The 19427-nt window shown below is 36.6% G+C and overlaps 1 protein-coding gene across 21 annotated transcripts in view; it reads right to left on the reverse strand.

Annotated features, from left to right (window-relative positions):
• SCAF8 (SR-related CTD associated factor 8) overlaps window positions 1-19427 on the reverse strand; it is a 210728-nt gene that overhangs the window by 179353 nt on the left and 11948 nt on the right. The window lies entirely within an intron of this gene.

Consider the following 19427-nt stretch of genomic DNA (forward strand, 5'->3'; position numbering starts at 1 on the left):
ACACTTACTTGCTTATAATCAAAAAGACAAAATAATCTTAAGCAAGGATGTGGAGAAACTGGAACCCACATACATGGCTGGGGGGAATGTAAAATGGTACAGCAGCTTTGGAAAACAGTTTGGTAGTCCCTCAAAAAACAAAATACGGTAAATATGTAATATGACCCCAGCAATTCCACACCCAGGTATATATCCAAGAGATTTGAATATATGTTCCAATAGAAATTTGTACATAAATGTTCCTCGCAACATTATTCATAAAAAATTCATTCAGTAAGTGGAAACCATCCAAATGTCTATCAACTGATGCATGGATAAGCAAAATGTGTCATAGCCATCCAATGAAATATTAGCCATGAAAAAGGAATGAAATACGATACACGCTACCAAAGAGATAAATCTTGAAAACATTATGCTCAGTTAAAAAGGCCAGATTAAAAAGACCAGAAATTATGGAGTTCCATTTATGTGAAATGTCCATAAAAGGCAACTCTTTTGGTGACTGTCTATAACTGGAGGAGTTGGGAAGAAACTGAGGACTGACTACTAATGAGTACAGCATTTCTTTGGGGGTGATGAAAATACTCTAGAATTGACTGTGGTGATAGTTGTACAACCATACTAAAACCATGGAATTATACACTTCAAATTTATTAAGTGTATGGTCTGTGAATTCTATCTCAATAAAACCTTTTAGAAATCAAGGGATCTAATGTTTAGCAATAATCCCCACCTCAAAAAAGAATTTTTCTTGAAATTTCTCATATAAGCAAAGGATACTACTACTACTTAGAGAGAAAACAGTTAAAGACAAGGTGAGGGAATGAGGCAACAGACAAATAACTAAGCTTAAATGAATACTGAGCAAAACTTGCATTGCACTCAGAGATGCTTAGATTTTAACTACAACGCTATAAGATAAGTAAAAGTCTGAAAACTAAACTTTGGCCATTAGAACACTGCAAAGGCAACTTGAACAGACTTTAAAAGCAACGTAAACAGAATCTGTTGGTTAATTAACTAGAAATTAAGGAGTCCCTTATAGTTTTTGCTCTACCACCCTTTATAACCCATCCATATTGAATTCTATTGATTTTTCCCCCATATTTCTCTCTTCTTCCTCCTCTGACCACCACCATGACCAAAGTCCAAATTACCTTCACCATCCACACAGTGAAAACCAAATTGGATGTGGCATGTCTATCTCTTCAAAAATTAATCTGATCAGGTGACTAATACTCACCCAGTCCCTCCAAAACCTTAAAAAGGTCAATGACTTCCCATTGTGGATAAACACAAAAATCTACACATACAAGGCCCTGCCTGGTCTAACTCCTGCCTATCTTTCCAGTGCCATCTCACCACATGCTCCTCTCCCCAGCCCTCTGCTCCTGGCACAATGGTCTTTTTTCAGTTCCCTGCCAGAGCCTTTAAACTGGGCTTGCTCCCTCTCCTTGGAATACTCTCCACCGGGGCCTCCCCGCTAGTTAACGCGTACTCATCCGTATTAGTCAAAGCATCACATAATGAAGAAAGATTTCCCTAACTCCCCAACCAGATCAATACCTCCTTTTATGCTCTCACTGTACTGTCATTTGCCTTTGAAGCATTCATCGCAGAAATCTGACATTTACTTGTATGATTACTTAACTAATACTTGATTTTTAAAAAGACTGTCACAAAGGGTGATAGTGTCTCGCACGAAAAGACAAAGCATGTAAGTTCCTTTAATGCAGTTTAAGTTAATAAGAGGTTAACTGTACACCAAGAGCTGTCCAAGCTGAAATCAACCCTGAGAGAAGTACAAACGTCCCTCCCTGTAAGGTGCCACAGAGGTGCCCACCTGTGAATGATAGAGCTGGACCAGGGTTAGGATCTCATCAGATCCTTTAAGAAGCTATCTCTGTCAAAGCCACAGGGAATGTTAACATATGCGGGGCCTTAACTCCTACTGGTATGCCAGTCTACTCACCAGGTGCAAACTAACATCAACATTCTACAGTGCTCACAGCAAGCCATGTAAAGCAAAAGCCAGTTTCCCGAATTTCTAAGCAGGCCCAGGCTGCTGCCCATCTGAGATCCACTCCTGACCTTTCCTACAAGAGAATAAGCTCTAAGAACTGAAACCCTATCTTTTTTGTTTAGATCTTTTCCTTTTCTCCAAACTGTACCCTCAGTGTCTGGCAGAGAATAGGTAATTGTTAAGAATAAATTAAAATGAACAAATACATACTAGATACAGCATTACACAAGCTTTGTACAGAAAGACCTGGATTTGAATGCCAACTACGTCCCCTCATTGCAAATCACCAAACCTCTGAAGCTTTGTTTTCTCATTTACAAAATAGAAACAATACTCACTTCACAGAAATATTGCATATAAAACTTTTGGAACACAGTAAAGTCGCTCAACAGGGTTAGCCATTATTAAAATTAAAATCCTTCTTGGGGCCAGCCTGGTGGCGTAATGGTTAAGTCCACGTGCTCTGCTTCAGTGGCCCAGGATTCGCAGGTTCAGATCCCAGGCACGGACTTACACACCATTCACCAAGCAATGCTGTGGTGGCATCCCACACACAAAATAGAGGAAAATTGGAAGAGATTTTAGCTCGGGGACAATTTTCCTCAAGCAAGAAGAGGAAGATTGGCAACAGATGTTAGCTCAGGGAGAATCTTCCTCACCACCCCCCACAAAATAATCCTTCTCTTTGGTAGGCATTCTCCGTTTAAGTCCTTTAATATTAAAGGACTTGTCAAACATTTATTCACTCAGTTACTTGAAGGTCCATTCTACAGCAATTGATATTACTGGGGCAATGAAAATGCATCAGGTTCTTCCTATGGTTGACAATACATTACTTCTTCCATTTTATGTGGTAAAGCCCTAAAGTTTCAATCAAATATTAGTCCATATTCTAGCAGACCAAAGCTTTGCTTGCTTGCTTTTGGGGGGCGGGGGGGGGGGGATTGGGGGATGGGAGGTGGGAGACAAGGAAGGAGAAATTAATTTAGACTTGTAAAACATTTTCAACAGTCCGAAAAGTCGGCTCTTATCTGAGACCCCACTTTTAAAAATGCACCTACTGCAGAAACTTAAGGTACTATTCAGAGAAATACAAAGAAATACTTTTTGAAGGCACACAATACATATGCTTTAACTAACCATTTCTCTAGATTCTCATTTATTAAATCTGATCATCAGAAAACATACATAGATCATTTCATCTAATTCCTCACCAAACGCCTTTACTAAAATTTAATAATAAGCCCTCAACTTATAAAGATGGATAAAAAATTTCCCCTAGAACACTGTCTTTTACCAATCTGTTAAAGAAATTATCATCTTCATCCAAAAAGTCCTTAATGCAAGAATTCAAAAAATACATTTTCCTTAAATTCAGAAATAGAAGAATGATTCAGCTAGTTCTCATGTGCTTACTTTTTATCAAAAGAGGATGGTTGAACGTTTCCTCTTCTTGTGCCTTGGTTTCTAGGGTTCTTGCTAGGGTTTATTTTACCAGTCTGAACATACATCTCAGATGTCTATTGACACCTACTTCTTTGCCATATTTAACCAGCTTTGTTGTATACAAAAATAAAATATATTTTCAAGTGCATTTAATTTTGCTAACTAAGCTGCTTCAATGTTCTTTCTGAAGTAGGTGGAGTGTAAACTCATACATTTAATGAACTAATGCGAACCTAGCACAAGATTTCAGAGACTGCCTGTCATCATCCAGTCTTCCTTCTATTCAATTTCTACCTCCAAATTTAAGTGTTCCATATGTTCCACCATTGCTCAATCCTCTAGGGCCTCCATCAAAGACTACCTGTTGAGAATTTTGTGAATGTCACTATAACATTCAATATTTTAGAAAAAGAAAATAGTGATGAAATACGCTACCAGCCCATTTGAAGCTTTTTAAAAACTTTTATAAGTAGGGGCTGGTCCCGTGGCTGAGTGGTTGGGTTAGCGCGCTCCGCCGTAGGCGGCCCAGTGTTTCATTGGTTCGAGTCCTGGGCACGGACATGGCACTGCTCATCAAGCCACGCTGGGGCAGCGTCCCACATGCCACAACTAGGGGGACCCACAACGAAGAATATACAACTATGTACCTGGGGGCTTTGGGGAGAAAAAGAAAAAAATAAAATCTTTAAAAAAATAAAAATAAAAAATAAAACTTTTATAAGTAATTCAATGTCTATGAACAGAGTATATTTAACCTTTAGAGCTATAGGATATGACCCAATGCCTGATACACAGCAAGTGCTGAATGATAAATCTTTATTATCCAATTGATAACTTGTTAATATTGCTATAACACTGTCATTAGGAAGTACCAAGCTTATTTCAACCCTCATTCTAATCAGATACGTCAATCTGCCACTAAGAATTGGGAATGTAATTCTCTGTATTCTCAAAATTTGATTCAGGACAGAAAATACATGACAGTTTTACACTGGAAAATGCTGAAACAGAGTAAGTTGATTCTGGGACCACTCTTCTCCTTTGCCTGACGATCCCCATCTCCAAGCTTGGTCAGAGGCCATGACTGTGCACTCCCTGGGTTGGGGCAGTCCAGACACCCAGTTTTCTCATGTATAGGTTTTAACCTCACCACACTATTTCTTGCGGTCTGGCTCCCTGCTACCTTGCTTTCCAGAGTCTAAAGTGGCTACTAATCCCTGTTTGTTGGTCCATCAAATTATTCCCTCAGTTAAGACTATTTTAACTTTTCTAGGGCTACTGATACTTGGTGTCTGAACTCTGCTTCCCAAATCCAAGCTTCTTCCCCTCAGACACTGTGTTCTAATGTTACCTAACCTCATGTGACAACTCTTTACTTATAAACCTCTCTATATCCATCTGACCCCAGTGACTGAAATGAAGTCCCCACCTTTGGCTACTCAAGACTTACCAATTCAAAGGAAAGATACAAACCATCCTGGGTGTTCAGTTTAATTAATTCATTATGCTTCAACTCCCCTCAGGTACACTGAAGAGTGCTCTCTGAACTGGTAACATTTTAAATTACTATACTATCACTTGTAGGCACCACATCAATGGCTATTTTTGCATGTGTAAACAACTTTTTCAAATCAAATCAGTTTCTAATGACTTTAATCAAGGTTTGAGGAATCTTTTACCTAAACTGAGATATCTTAGTTGCTGCTGGCTACTCCACAAAAAACTTCTTTCTAATAAAGATGTTTAACGCTGCCCATCACTAACTTGGCCCAGGATCAGCACAGTGAATATTTCAGGCTTTGGAGGCCACATGGTCTCTATCCCACTACCTAGCTCTAACCCGCGTCAAGAAAGTGACCACAGACAATTCATATATGAATGGGCAGGGTGCATTCCAACAGCAGGCCAACCCCTGAATTCGGGCAATATTTCTCAATCCTACAAATGTGCACTTTTTTCTTTTTGGATAAACTCTGCAATTTCACGTCTCTGGAAAGTACCTCATGCCCTCCCTCATCTGTGCACTGAGAGAATCTCAATACCCAAAACTTAATAATAATGTTTTATTTCAAGCAAACTCTTCACTTCAAAAGTTTTAGTGCTTTTCTCAATTTCAGCAATAGTAAACGAATTCTACTATGACCCTGGAAGAGCCCAACAAAGAATTTATTATCTGACATACTCCAGAGAACCATCAAATTTCGGTAAAATCTTGCTCATTTACAGGTTAATCTTATGCTCTCAAGGTTGTTGGTTCTACAACCAATGAAATTAACGTTAAGTGTGAACCTAAAATAACTAAAACAGTAATCAAACCAATCCATCTTTCCCAACAATGGTCCTTTAGGGTCTTGAGAGTGCTAGTTAGGATACCTCAAATCCCCAAAGAAATCAGAAAATCAGAAATAACAAAAGTGCCTGGAGGCAACACAATCTCAATACTTTCAATTTAAGATAGCACGCTGACTATAGGTATTTTTCTTTTCTTCCTCCTATTGGGAGGACAATGAATGAATAAAATTTTAAAAAGATATAAAAACTCACAATGAAAAGCAGAATAGGGAGGAGAGCAGAATCACCAGACAAGAAATCACAAATTCCCAGAGAATGGAAGTGTGAAAAGAGGACTCGTAACTGATGAAACACAGACAAAACCCTAAGCCACTGTACACACAAAAAAGATACAGCCAAAGAGGGAAATAATTTGTCCTGCAGAGTTCCAGAGTCCCATCACTCAAAATCAAGGTGCCACAGGGGGCAAGAGCAGCACAAGTAAACTAATGTCTCATCTATTCTTGCAAAAAGCCAATAAATAATGTCTGAAGTTGACCTTTCTTGAATGGTATAAAAGTGATATAAAAATATTCCTTAGTGATATGAACATAATCATCATCAGAACTAAAACACTGTTCTCTTTGGGGGATCCAGTACAGGGTGAGAAGGAAGAGCTTCCAATAAAATCTCCTTTGTACTTTAAAAAAAAAAAAATTGTATACAATCTGTTCTCTCTAACTCCACTTGCCAACAATGGTCCTCCACAGTATATCTCCCCCTCTGAAATTCCTATGTTGAAGTCCAAACCCCTAACGCGACTATATTTGGAAATAAAGCTTTTAGGGAAGTAATTAAGGTTAAATGAGGTCATAAGAGTGGAGCCCTGATCCAACAGGATTAGTGTCCTTATAAAAGACACTAGAGAGCTAGCGCTCTTCTCACTGCCATGTGGACACATGTGAGAAGGCCACATGGCTACTAGGACCTGAGAGTGGCTGCTGGGAACTGAGAGTGACCCCCAGGCCAAGGCCAGCAAACAGAGAACTCAGTCCTATAACAGCACAGAACTATATTATGCCAACAATGTGAATGAGCTTGGAAGAGGAACCCACGTCTGAAATTAGAACACAAGCCACTGACACCTTGATTTCAGCCTCTGAGACCATTAGCAGAGAACCCAACCAACCAGCACCTGGATCCTGACCCATGGAAAGTGCGAAATAAATACACGGTGCTTTAAGCCACAAGCTAAGTTTGTGGTAATGTGTTACACAGCAACAGAAAACTAATACGTACAGTAGAACAAAGTTGTGAATAATTTTTCTTCATTTTCTAACTTGACTGTATAAATTTTTTAATTTTCGTATTTTTGTGAAAATTATTTTTATAATTGGAAGTAGAAATTAAATTTTAAAAATAAAACAGTTCTCTTTTTCCTAAATAACTTAAGTAAAAATAAAAATAGAAATTCAGGGGGCCGGCTCCATGGCCAAGTGGTTAAGTTCGCGTGCTCCGCTGTGGTGGCCCAGGGTTCAGATCCTGGGCGCGGACATGGCACTGCTCGTCAGGCTACGTTGAGGCGGCGTCCCACATCCCACAACTAGAAGGACCTGCAACTAAGATATACAACTATGTACGGGGGGGGGGGTTTGGGGAGAGAAAGCAAGGAAAAAAAAAAAAGATTGGCAGCCGTTGTTAGCCCAGGTGCCAATCCTTAAACAAACAAACAAAAAAGATTGGCAACAGTTGTTAGCCCAGGTGCCAATCTTTAAAAAAAAAAAATAGAAATTCAGTATTTTGCATATAAGAATAAAAAGTAAATAAGGTCCTTGTTTCACTGATTAAGTCATTTTAAAGAGCCTATTATTCACCAACTTTAATACCTAAGAACCAATACACTTTATTACAAATTTTACTTCAAGTCAAAAACTAGGTATTCTCTATATCCAGAATTTCTCACTCCTAACATACAAGTTCTCCTTTCTATATAGCATGATCTTCCATATATACATGGGACACAATATAAAGTATCAGTTAATATAAGCATGTAACAAACTAACACATAAAATGAGATGCACCTGATGTAACAAAATGTGACGAGAGAACCATAAACGTTAGAATTGACAGCAGCCAATTCAACATTAAGAAAAGCACACTGTAAAAGCATAATGTGATCAATACTGACTCTTTCCTAACATTTTTAAAGCAAATTTCTTCGTAAAAAATGTAACTTCTCCTGAAGTAGCAACATTCTTGAGCAATCAGAATTTTTCAAAGAGCAAAGACCAAAAGGGTATGTTACAGATATTCTGCAAGGACACCCAGATCAGGCTTTTAACAAAGGCACAGCTCCTGATTTTAAACTAAATAATGTGCCAGTATGAAAACTTCAGAACAAAAGTTTCGAATGCATCTTTGAAAAAAACAGACCATATGTAATTGCAAACACCAAAGCACATAAAATCTGAATTGTTATAATGCCTAAAAAACCAGTGAGCAAACATAAATAATCTTTTAAAAAAGACCTTATAACCTTTTTTTCTTGTTATAAAAATATTTTAGTATAGTAAAGCAGAAAAACCGGAAAACACAAAAAAGCAAAGACAACAGAAAATGCAAATCATCTATAATTTAACAATTCATCAGCCAATCCAAATGTACTCATTAGTACCAGGTACTATGGATCCAGTGAACAGGCAGACAAGGTCTCTGTCCTCAAGGAACTGATGACCTGGTGCTCTTGCAGACAGAATATTCTAATAACAGTTTGCAGAGTGTAGTTAAGTACTCAATGAAGGTAATAAACAATGTTCTTTGGTGAAGAATATGCAAAACTGTACATCTTTCTCAGAATCACAAATCCAGAATCCTTTTTTAAGTGTAAGACATTTTAAGGAGAAATGATGCTTATTTTCTTAAAATTATAAATTTGAAGTATGCAAATATCTGTCTAGTAAGATCAACCTACATACCAAGTTTGGGGGGTGAGGTGAGAGGAACCCTCTAGTTGGAAAAAAAAAAAAAAAGAAATCCAGAATCTGATAAATAAAAGTATTAGGAAGATTATGACAAAAACAAATGTTTATATGCTTTATAACTAATTATCCTTTCTTATATTGTCTACAGGCATTTTCACATAAATAATTAACCTTTTATATTATTAAGGAGAAGTCCTCATTTTTCAAGTATGGCAGGTGTCTAAGGTTAATACCACAGTTCTGAAGACCGTTAAAAAGGAAGGTGTTTATTTTTGAATCTAAAGTATAGCTGAAAACTGTGTTGGTAAGAAAGAAAAGCTGTAGTTAACTTTTCCCAAAAAACGACCTTTAAAGAACTAAATTTAGGTCACAAAAACTTACATGGTCCTTTAATTCAACAGAAAAATTTACATATCCTCTCCAAATCTTTGGAATAAAGGGAGTTAAAAAATACTCTTTAAAAAAGTACACAGTGGGGCTGGCCTGGTGGCCTAGTGGTTAAGTTTGACATGCTCCGCTTCAGCAGTCTGGATTCAGTTCCAGGGTGCGGACCTACACCAGTCATTGGCCATGCTGCAGCAATGTTAGATCAAGGCAAATCTTCCTCAAGCAAAATGAGGAAGATGGGCAACAGATGCCAGCTCAGGGCAGATCTTCTTCAGCAAAAAAAAAAAAAAGTCCATAGGGGTTGCAGCAAGCCAAGGCACAGTAAGCCAACTACAGCCTTTCTCTCCTTCTGATTACAATTGAAAACTCCAGACTCAATACAAAAAGCAACTACTGAAGACTCTGAGAAGTAAAACAACAAGCCAACTGGAGACTGGAGTGACACCTGAACAATGGCCAGTGATACCCGGGGAGGCAGGAGGTAAATTTCCACAGTGTTTTGTGTTCCTCTGTTATCTCCCAGCTTTGATCCCAGAGTGGGCAGAATCAAAAGCAGCACATACTAGAAGCAAAACTGTAGGGAAAACCCCCTTTGTCTAGCCAGAAGGCTAGGTAAAAGGACGCCTCCAAGCTAGCAGAGGGAAAGAGAAAATCTTTCTTCCCCATCTCCTTTTTCTCTGCTGGCCCTACTAAGTGTTGGAGGGTAGCCACTGTTGCCACACTGGCACCTAAAACCCCAAGAGAAGAGCCATCTCCAGACACAGGAACCAGGAAAAGGTACCCCTATTATCCAAAAAATATGGTGGGGAGTCCCCGTTTTTTTTCTTCTTCTCTTGCCACTTCACTCTGAAGGCTAAACCTGGAGAGAAACCTAACTTTTCGGCCAGAGGAACCTGAAGAAGGATTCCCTGTGATCTGGAAAGAGCAGGAGAATCCCAGAGAGAGCTGAAGAAGAGAATCCTCTAATCCCGTGTGAAGAAGAATTAAGTTAATTAAGGCCTTAATTAAGTTAATTAAGTCTAACTTAAGTCCTAGGCTCATCCTGGAATTGTGTTTGCGTGAAACAGACCCAAAAAAGCACAGCAAAGACTTTGAGGACTAAAATCTATGTAAAAAACTGCCCAATGCCTAGACTAACTTCTGAGTGGCACATGTGCTGGGCACACCCAAACAGTAAAAAAAAAAAAAAAAAAAAAAAAAAAAAGCTTTGAAAACTGAACTGACACTGGAACTGCCACAAAAAGGCAAGACAAGTTGCATCTTGAACCGAACTAAGGTGAACACCTTCTAAGCAAACCAACAAACTCAACACTCTTCAGAGGATTTTAATGAAGTCCCACAACACTGCAAATGCCTGGCATACAAGCCCAACTCACTTGACACACCAACACACACACACACATACACAGAGGCAGAAAATCTGTCCATACTGCTCAATGGAAAAGATCATCAACAGATGCCAACCCCAGATGATGCTGATGTTGGAATTACCAAAGATTTTAAAGAAGTTATAATCATCCTCATTAAGATAAAGGAGAAAACTCTTGAAATAAATGCAAAGAAAGTTTTCAGCATAGAAAGAGAAACTACAAAAAAAGAACCAAATGAATATTTCAGAACTGAAAAATACAATATCTGGAAGAAAAAGGTAGTATGATGCTAAATATAAGAGTTATAAAATTTTTACTAATAACTTTATATAGTTAAAGAAACAAAAAGCCATATTCATGATTATTTTTACAGTAACATTTTATATGCGAGTTAAAGAAAAACATGCCCAGGAAGAGAGATTCAGTAAGGTATACTAAGAGACAGAAAGTTAATATGATATACTATTAATATAGAAATATGGAAATGTCTAACATGTTATATGACAAATATAAAATATCTGCAATAATTACAACTTGATAAAAATCAAATGCAAAAGAACAGGAAAAATGTTCAGAGAAATATAAAATTGAATATAATTTATTAGGCATAGACAATTTTCTCAAAATTAGAAGAAAAAATTTTCTATTTCATGTCATTCTTTCCATCTAGAATGGTCTTTTACTTATCTTCAAACCATAATCTCACCCACCAGATGAAAACTTAAGGTAATTCCCCCCTAATTAAAATAAAACAGAGCAAAACAGAAATAATGAGGTACACTGACTAATCTTGGGGGAATCTTTTGTTCCTGTTAATTTACGTATTTGACTAGTGGCTCATGACACAAACTATATTTTGTATTGTGGGTTGTGGTAAAGATTTTTTTGAGAGACACTGCTCTATGCCACAGTCATAAGTAGAAGGTAATACCAAAATTAGTTACAAGGAAAATAAAACATGATTAAATTCTCTTCGGAGAATCCTGCTTGCCAAAATCTGAGTCTAAAGTACAATCTTCACTTTGGTTCTTTTTTTAAAGAAGATAAGCAAATACCTAGAGATGGAACAGACAGAGTGGTATGAAACTCAGACTTTTTCCTAATTGTAGTCAGAAGAATGGGAAAAAGGAGTAACTTCCACATCTGAAATCATATCCTGCTACCAATGGTGAATATATATATAAATTTATGTATGTGTGTATTTCTGTATGTATACGTGTGTGCAGGTAAGATATAGATCCTCTTCTTCCTCCGATAACTGTTATACACTCTGCTTATTACCTTCACAGCAATCTCATCACAATGTAAAATTATTTTGTTCATGTTTTCTGTTTAGTCTATTTCTCTATCTACCTACCTACCTACCTACCTATCTATCCATCCATCCACCCATCTTTCCATCTATCCCTCTGCTTTGGAAAACACTGACTCACATATTGCAAACCTTCAATAAATAGTTACCATTATCAGTATCTTTTTTTTCATATCCTCCACAATGCCCAAAATAGTTCCTTTCATATATTAGGTATTCAAATATATCCTGACTTATCTTTGATAAAGTAGCTTACTGGGTTCCAAAGACAATCAGGTAACCAAAGAGAAGCAGGCAAAATAAATTTATCCAGCTTCTTCATATCTAAATTCACTTGAATGCAACAGATCTATTTTGCTCAAAGAAATGAAATACCGAAGCCACAGGTGATCACATACATTTCTCTTATTTTTCCCCCCTGGACTTCACTTTTAATAATCTTTGCAACCTGTATCTATAATCCTATGCCAATATATTCAAAGCAGCAGAATGTCTCACTCTGAAAATATCCCCAATATCATTCACAATGTTGTATAATAATCATTTTTGTATACTATTTTCAAATTTACTTTTGAGTTAATCATAAACACTAACAGTATTCCTACTCAGATCAATAAAGTTTTATCACTAAGGCAAAATCAACCAAAAACAAACAAAGAACTAGGGAAAACAAAGCCAAATTCAACTGATCAACAGGTCAAAGCTAAACGGTGACAAATCAAATCAAGCCAACATTACTCGTAGATATGCACAATACTAAGTCCTTCAGAAAATAAAAAATAACTTGAAGACCTTCACCTCAAGCATTTAATAATCTACTGAGATAGAAGCGGGGAGCACAGACATACCATTGTAAGAGAGTAGATTGTTAGTATTCTGAGCTTTACCACTGTCAGCTCTGATGATTCACTACTGATCTCAAAGGTCTCTAAAATGTAATCACAGGTAATAATGTGGACACACTAAGTTGAATTGTGTATAACAGAAAGTTGGTACATGGGGAAACAATTTACTTAACTATTAGTGGCTGAGCATCTTTGTTTTTCTCCGCTCACAGCCCCATATACATTTAAGAGAGGAATAATATACTAAAGTAGTATTTAAAAATTGGGGATCCATGTGGACCTCAAGACTTTGCCTCATGAAAACAAGAATGTATGGCATAATTTAGTGCCAAAATAAAAAACGCTACTGGGGGAGGTACTCAAATGAAATGTATATCCAGTGGTAAATAACAGAGCAAAAGGTTTAATGAAGAAAATGGAAGAGAAATGGGCTGACTGGAAAGAGCATTCCTGTTACAGCTGTGATTCTGCTTCCACACTATTTACATTTATAACACACTCATTAATAAATCTCTCTTTACAAACAATAATTTTCATAAAGGACTGGATAAGTGACTATTTCCTAATGGGAATGCATCAGAATCTCAACAGAACACTGTGCATTCCTACCGGAGAATCACTCAGTACCAAAAACAAGACACACAGATGAAAACATAGCACACAGCTTTGCATAAAGTAAATCTTCCTGCTACATAGCACTGTGTATATGCAATGTATATATAAGCACACTTATATATTTAATTTACACATATTTATAAATAATTTATTTATTTTCTAAAATAGAGTCTTATAAAAAGCCTTAAATCCATAGCTGAGAAATCTACACAGTTGAAGGTAAAAGTAATCTGAAAGGGTTTTAAAAGTACAAAGTGTTTCAGGCAAAACAGTTGTTTGAAGAGATCGATCTACCAAAACTTAATCTAGTAATCTAAAAAACATTTAGTTCTACTGTACGAACTAGAGAACAGAGAATAGTAAATTAAAAGCCAATTAAAAACTGACTATAACAAAGCAAGGGGAAGTGATGGGGCCATGGATTAAAGTATTAATACTTTATTTTTAATATTTTATTTATACTTTACATGTATTTAATACTTTATTTTTTAATACGGAGAATAAAAAGGAAGGGAAGGATGTAAAACATATTTTTTAAAATAATGCATTGGATTTAAGGACTAAAAAAATATAGATGAAAGAGAGGCACCTAGGAAAATTCCAAGTTTTCAAGTCTGAATATTTGGGAACATGATTTTACTACTGACATAAAACAAGATGTCTAAAAACGTAAGAAGTTTGTGGAAAAAGACAAGTTTCTATTTGGGGTGATAACAATACGACTATATGTGCACATGTACACAAAATAATGATAAGATATGAGACTGAATCCCCAAAAGAGAAAAGCAAAACTACAAGTCATTTCTGAAGAGATAATAGTTGAAGAGACAAAGAATAAATACTGAAGACTAAATGAGAGAGTAAGTAGAACAAGAGACTACTAGGCCTTAGGATACAATCATTTCAGAAACATGAGCAACAAATACAAAGACCAAAAAGAGACAGGGAGAAAGATGGTAGTAAATATAACATTTCATCTTAATGGCACTTTATCAATTATTAAGCACTGTCACAAATGCTATAATCACTTTTACCTTCAAAATGGCTCAATAAGCTTAATATTTATTATTCTCATTTTATAGATAAATAAATTTCAGGTAAGTGACCTAACTAAATGCAGATTGGTATTAAGCTACAGAACCAGGTCTCAAACTGAGTTCTTCTGGCTACCCAGACACTCAGTTTCCAAAAACAAAGCTCACGAAGTCTACCAGCTGAGCCAGCCCTGATGGTTTATTGGTTAAAGTTCAGCGCTCTCATCGCTTTGGTGGCCTGGGTTTGGCTCCCTCACTACTCATCTGTCAGTTGCCATGCTGTGGTGGCGGCTCACATAGAACCAGCAGGACTCACAAATAGGATACCAATCATGTACTGGGGCGTTGGGGAGGGGAAAAAAAGGCGGAGACGACAACAGATGTTAGCTCAAGTGTATCTTTCCCTGCAAAAAAAGTCCACCAGCTAGCAACCAACAGACACAACTGAGTAAGACAGATGATTGTAGAGACATACCATTTAATAGCATCAAACTAATAACCAAGAAGACTTCAATCAAAAAAACAGCAGATTATAAAGCTTATACATCTACTGATCAAATAACAGCTAAATAAATTCCATTTAAACATAAATTTTAAGCAATCCTCAATAAGGTTTAAGAGTCTTCCAACCCTCAACAAGAACTCACTTTCTCTAAAGGATTTAATTCAAATAATATCAAAATAGACCAACTCCCCAAAGCTAAGACACGTTTATTTTGGGTTTGAAGGAAATGTTACAAAAGTAATATGGTAATAAATGCTGACTGTGAAAAATTCCAAAAACTGAAAGCTCTCATTCACTGTACGCTCCACCTACTGTTCTCATAAGAAACCACCTCTGTTAAAAGGCTAGTAGGCTGCCTTCACGCATTTTCTATAAGCATCTATGTACACATACAAATACTGTAAAAATGCATATGTGTATCTGTGAAATACAAACTTTATACATTCTGGTGCAAAATTATACTCTAATAACTATTTAAAATTGATTTTCTTGAAAGTCTTGCTGGGAGGCCGGCCCTGTGGCCGAGTGGTTAAGTTCGTGTGCTCCGCTTCAGCGGCCCAGGGTTTGAATGGTTCAAATCCTGGGCATGGACATGGCACCACTCATCAAGCCACGCTGAGGTGGCGTCCCACATGCCACAAGTGGAAGGACCCACAACTGAAAATACACAACTAGGTACAGGGAGCTTTGGGGAGAAAAAGGAAAAATAAAATCTTCAAAAAAAAAGTCTTGCTGGATTTAGCAAAAAACTGAAATTCTTATAAATGAAAACCAGTAATAATACTGGCCCCAAATACATCATGGTCTGTATTTTGTTATTGTCTGCTGTTCAAAAGTTTTGTTCAAATGTTTCTCCAACTTGGAAAATAGGCTGAACATAATCTAGCACTTTCTCTAGCATAATCTCCGTAACTTTTATCTATTATTAAAGTATGCTATAACATGAAGATACTTTCCAGGGCAGCAGAGATACCCACAATGACATGGAATGTTCCCAGCTGCAGTTTTTTTTTTAAACTATCCTTCTTTAGTTTTCTCTAGGAAGACTTTCAGAAAAAAACCTATTTTAGAAAACTTCTTACAACTGGTATTCTTTAGCTTTCCAAACATTTCATGAAATTATTTCATTATTTTATATATTCAAACGAACTTTAAAAATATTTAAAATATTTTAAACAAACATTTTTAATATTTCAAAACCAGACAATATTTTAAATATTTAAACCAATTGTGAGAGGTAGTCCGGGAAGGCATCATTATCCCTATTTTTAAAATGAGTAAACTGAAGCTAAGAAAAATTTATTAGAAAACTTGTTCATTCGGGTTAATATTTAAGAAACCCTAGGATAATCTTGTCCAAGCCCATCTTATAAATAATGAAACAACTATCTCCTTCCTTGCCAACTGTAATCGATCACATCTTACTTTGAAAGCAACCATATTAATTCTGTAGCTTTGTCATGCTTTAAAATACCAATATGGGAGCTTTCTAAACAGAAGTCTGCGAAAATCTAAAGGAAGTAGTTGCTAACTACCCACCATTATTAAAACAGGAAAATTCGAAACATGCCAAGGATAACGGCTTAAAGAGTAACTGCACTGCTCTCCTACAAAGAAGGTACAAGGTATGTGAACTTTGTACTCAAAGCCCTTTTTTTCACTTTTCTGCAGAGAGCTGAGTTGCTAGAGAACTGCTGGCTACGTGGGCATCATTATACAAGACTTCCTTGCCAAGGAACGCATATTTCCTATGGCGCCCTATTTTATGAGCACAAGAGTGTCCCAGTACAGTAGTTTGTTCCTTATCCCAACTCAGGGTTACTAGCATGAAACGATAATAATCTATTAAGAACCACCAATTCTCACTCCTCTTCCACCTCCAACACACTTAAATACTACCAAAATCTCACTGAAAAAATCCAGACTGAGAAAATGAAAACAACAACTAAGTGAGACACAGAGACCAGAAATTTCTTCTAATTTGGGCAACTATGTTCCTCTGATAAGCTGTGATTCTGAACAAGTTTCATCATCTCTGGGCCTTGATTCTTCTGTAAAATGAATCTGTTAAATGATATACTATCACAAGTCTTTCAGGTCTAAAATTTGTAATTTCTAGAAATCAAGTTTAATCATGGATGTAAACAAGGAACTCCATCATAGAACCACAAACTTAGTTATGCCTATAGCCACAAATGCATAACATGACTGTAATGATCCTTAGCTACCCTACTCTAAAATCAAGGAGAACAGAAATGATTCTCCATAGGAGAAAACAGAATATATAAATACAACAAAAAAATGCACAAATATAAAAAAAACTCTTCAGTTTAAATTTTCCCTGGGATCCAAATAATCCATCTTTGTTTAATTTCAGTTCATTGCTATGTCTTTTGTAAACATCAAAAAGAAAAAATGTGAATTTTACCTCCTCTTAATTTTTAGAAGTACTATTAACAGAGAAATGGCCAAAATGAGAACAAAGAAAGAATTCATTTGTATACCCTCTTCATAGCAAACTCCCACAAACCACATTAGCTAGAATTTCTCAAATAAATACGGGCTCTATTTTAACGACACAGTCTTTAAATTCACAATTCCATGTTCATAATTAAACTGGTTATGTGGACAGAATTAAGGTAAAGAATTAGTGACTGAGAGAAGCTAATACAATGCTAAATGATATGAGGCAGCTTAATGTTAAGAAATTCTAACAAAACTTAAATCTTAATTTTATTCACAGATCATTTAATTTACTACTTATATTTTAATTGCATACAAGAACATCTGGTTGTATAAGCAGAATTTAAAATCAAGCATGTTTTAGGCAAAGTTGCTTTTAAATGTATTATATTCACAAATACAATATGATAGAAAGGGTCAAAGCTTTATCTAAAAAAACAAAAAAACAAAAAGTGAGGAAGATAAAAGATTCTACAAGATTTTGCCCGCGGCCTGCTTCTCTTCTTTCTCTAGAGCATCTTTCTAGATAATTGTACCTCCTCCTAAATCTTCATCTCTAGCCTATTCTCTCCAGGTGCCTAACCTATATATCCAACTGTGTATCTCCATCTTGATGTTCCACAGACATCAAATCTTCCAAATGGACAAAATGACCACTGTATTCAACAAAACAGTAGCAGCAGTTAAGTGTCTTTGGGTGGTTCAGATATGCGCACTTCCAATTCTCTTTCCATACTGAAGATCTTCCTTTTACTCTAGGTAGAAAAAACGATCCCCATCCAACCCAATCCAACCCACCAAAGTATCTTTCTCCTCAAGTTTTTCCCCCTCCTGATTTGCCCATCTCAATGATTGATACCATAGCACTTTATCTGCCGTGTCACTTAGCCAAACCATAGCACCACCCTCTTCCTCATATGGAGCTCCCTATTATTACTAAAATTATTTTGCATTCATCCCCGTCGTCTTCTCTCCACTACTCTAGCTGAGCCCCTCACATTCTCTATACTAATTTAACCTTCCTTCCCCCAATCTCATCCCTCCATTGCCCTACTCCACAAAGATACTAATCATATATCTAAGACACAAATTTAGAACTAGTGCTTTCATTTAAAACCCTTCACACTCTCCACTGCCTTGTGATTAAAAATGAGATCTGTGCATAGTATACAAAGGCCCTTCATCAGATCCTTGCCTAATTCTCCATCACTCCTCCCAGCCCCAGCCCCACCCAAAGTCACCATTTCCTTGAAAATGATCTTTATCCTTTGCCTCAGTGTCTGCTGCCCCATACTGTGTACACCATGATATACGCGTAAGAGTGTATACATGGTATACACAGGCTACATCACTACTCTCTGAATCATAATATTCATCACGTTACCTTCTAATTCTTGGTGGTAATCCACACCCACCCTTATTAAAATATGAGCTGTCTGAGAAAAAGGATGTGGGTATCTAATCAATGCTGGTAATCACTCTGCAAAATACAATACAAAAATAGATGGCAAATATGCATAAATAACAAAGCTCAACCAACCAGCAACTACTTCCTAGCATTCTCCCCAACCACTAGTTGCTACTACATTAAAACCTTCATGAGCTATTATTGTATTCTGGTAATTCGAAAATTCTAATTAAAATGGGGAAAAAAATGTCTGATAATCCTGGAGACTAGCAAAATAAAGGAAGCACTCAGAGACTTATTTGGAATCACTAATTGTTACAGCTCTAAGAGGCCTAAGACATCTAATCCTTTGATTTTGCAAATGAATCAAAGTTCTGATTGGGAAATTTTGCACAAGGAAAGATGCAGCAGCCTCTGGCCAACTCCTTTAGGAGGTCAATACTCTTCAGCTAAATTGTTCACAAGCTTTATTCCTGTAATTGCCACCAAAGCAGTGACAGGCCTCTAAAAGAGGTTCTGCATTCTCTGATAGAATAGAAACAAGAATTTTGAAAATTCTGCTAAAAAAGGAATTGCTATAAAAATAAAACCCACTTTTCTTGGGGTAAAAAAACCCAAAGGTGTTAATAATCCTTACAAAAGCAGTTGCTCATATCTCAATAAAACTTTAAAAAAAGGTACTTACTGGTTTATTAAACACATATATAAAGCACTCAAAGGTAGAAGTCATTTCAATAACAAACATGTAACATGGTAAAAACTCATTT

Source organism: Equus przewalskii, chromosome 32, assembly GCF_037783145.1.
Source record: "Equus przewalskii isolate Varuska chromosome 32, EquPr2, whole genome shotgun sequence".
Taxonomy (NCBI): domain Eukaryota; kingdom Metazoa; phylum Chordata; class Mammalia; order Perissodactyla; family Equidae; genus Equus; species Equus przewalskii.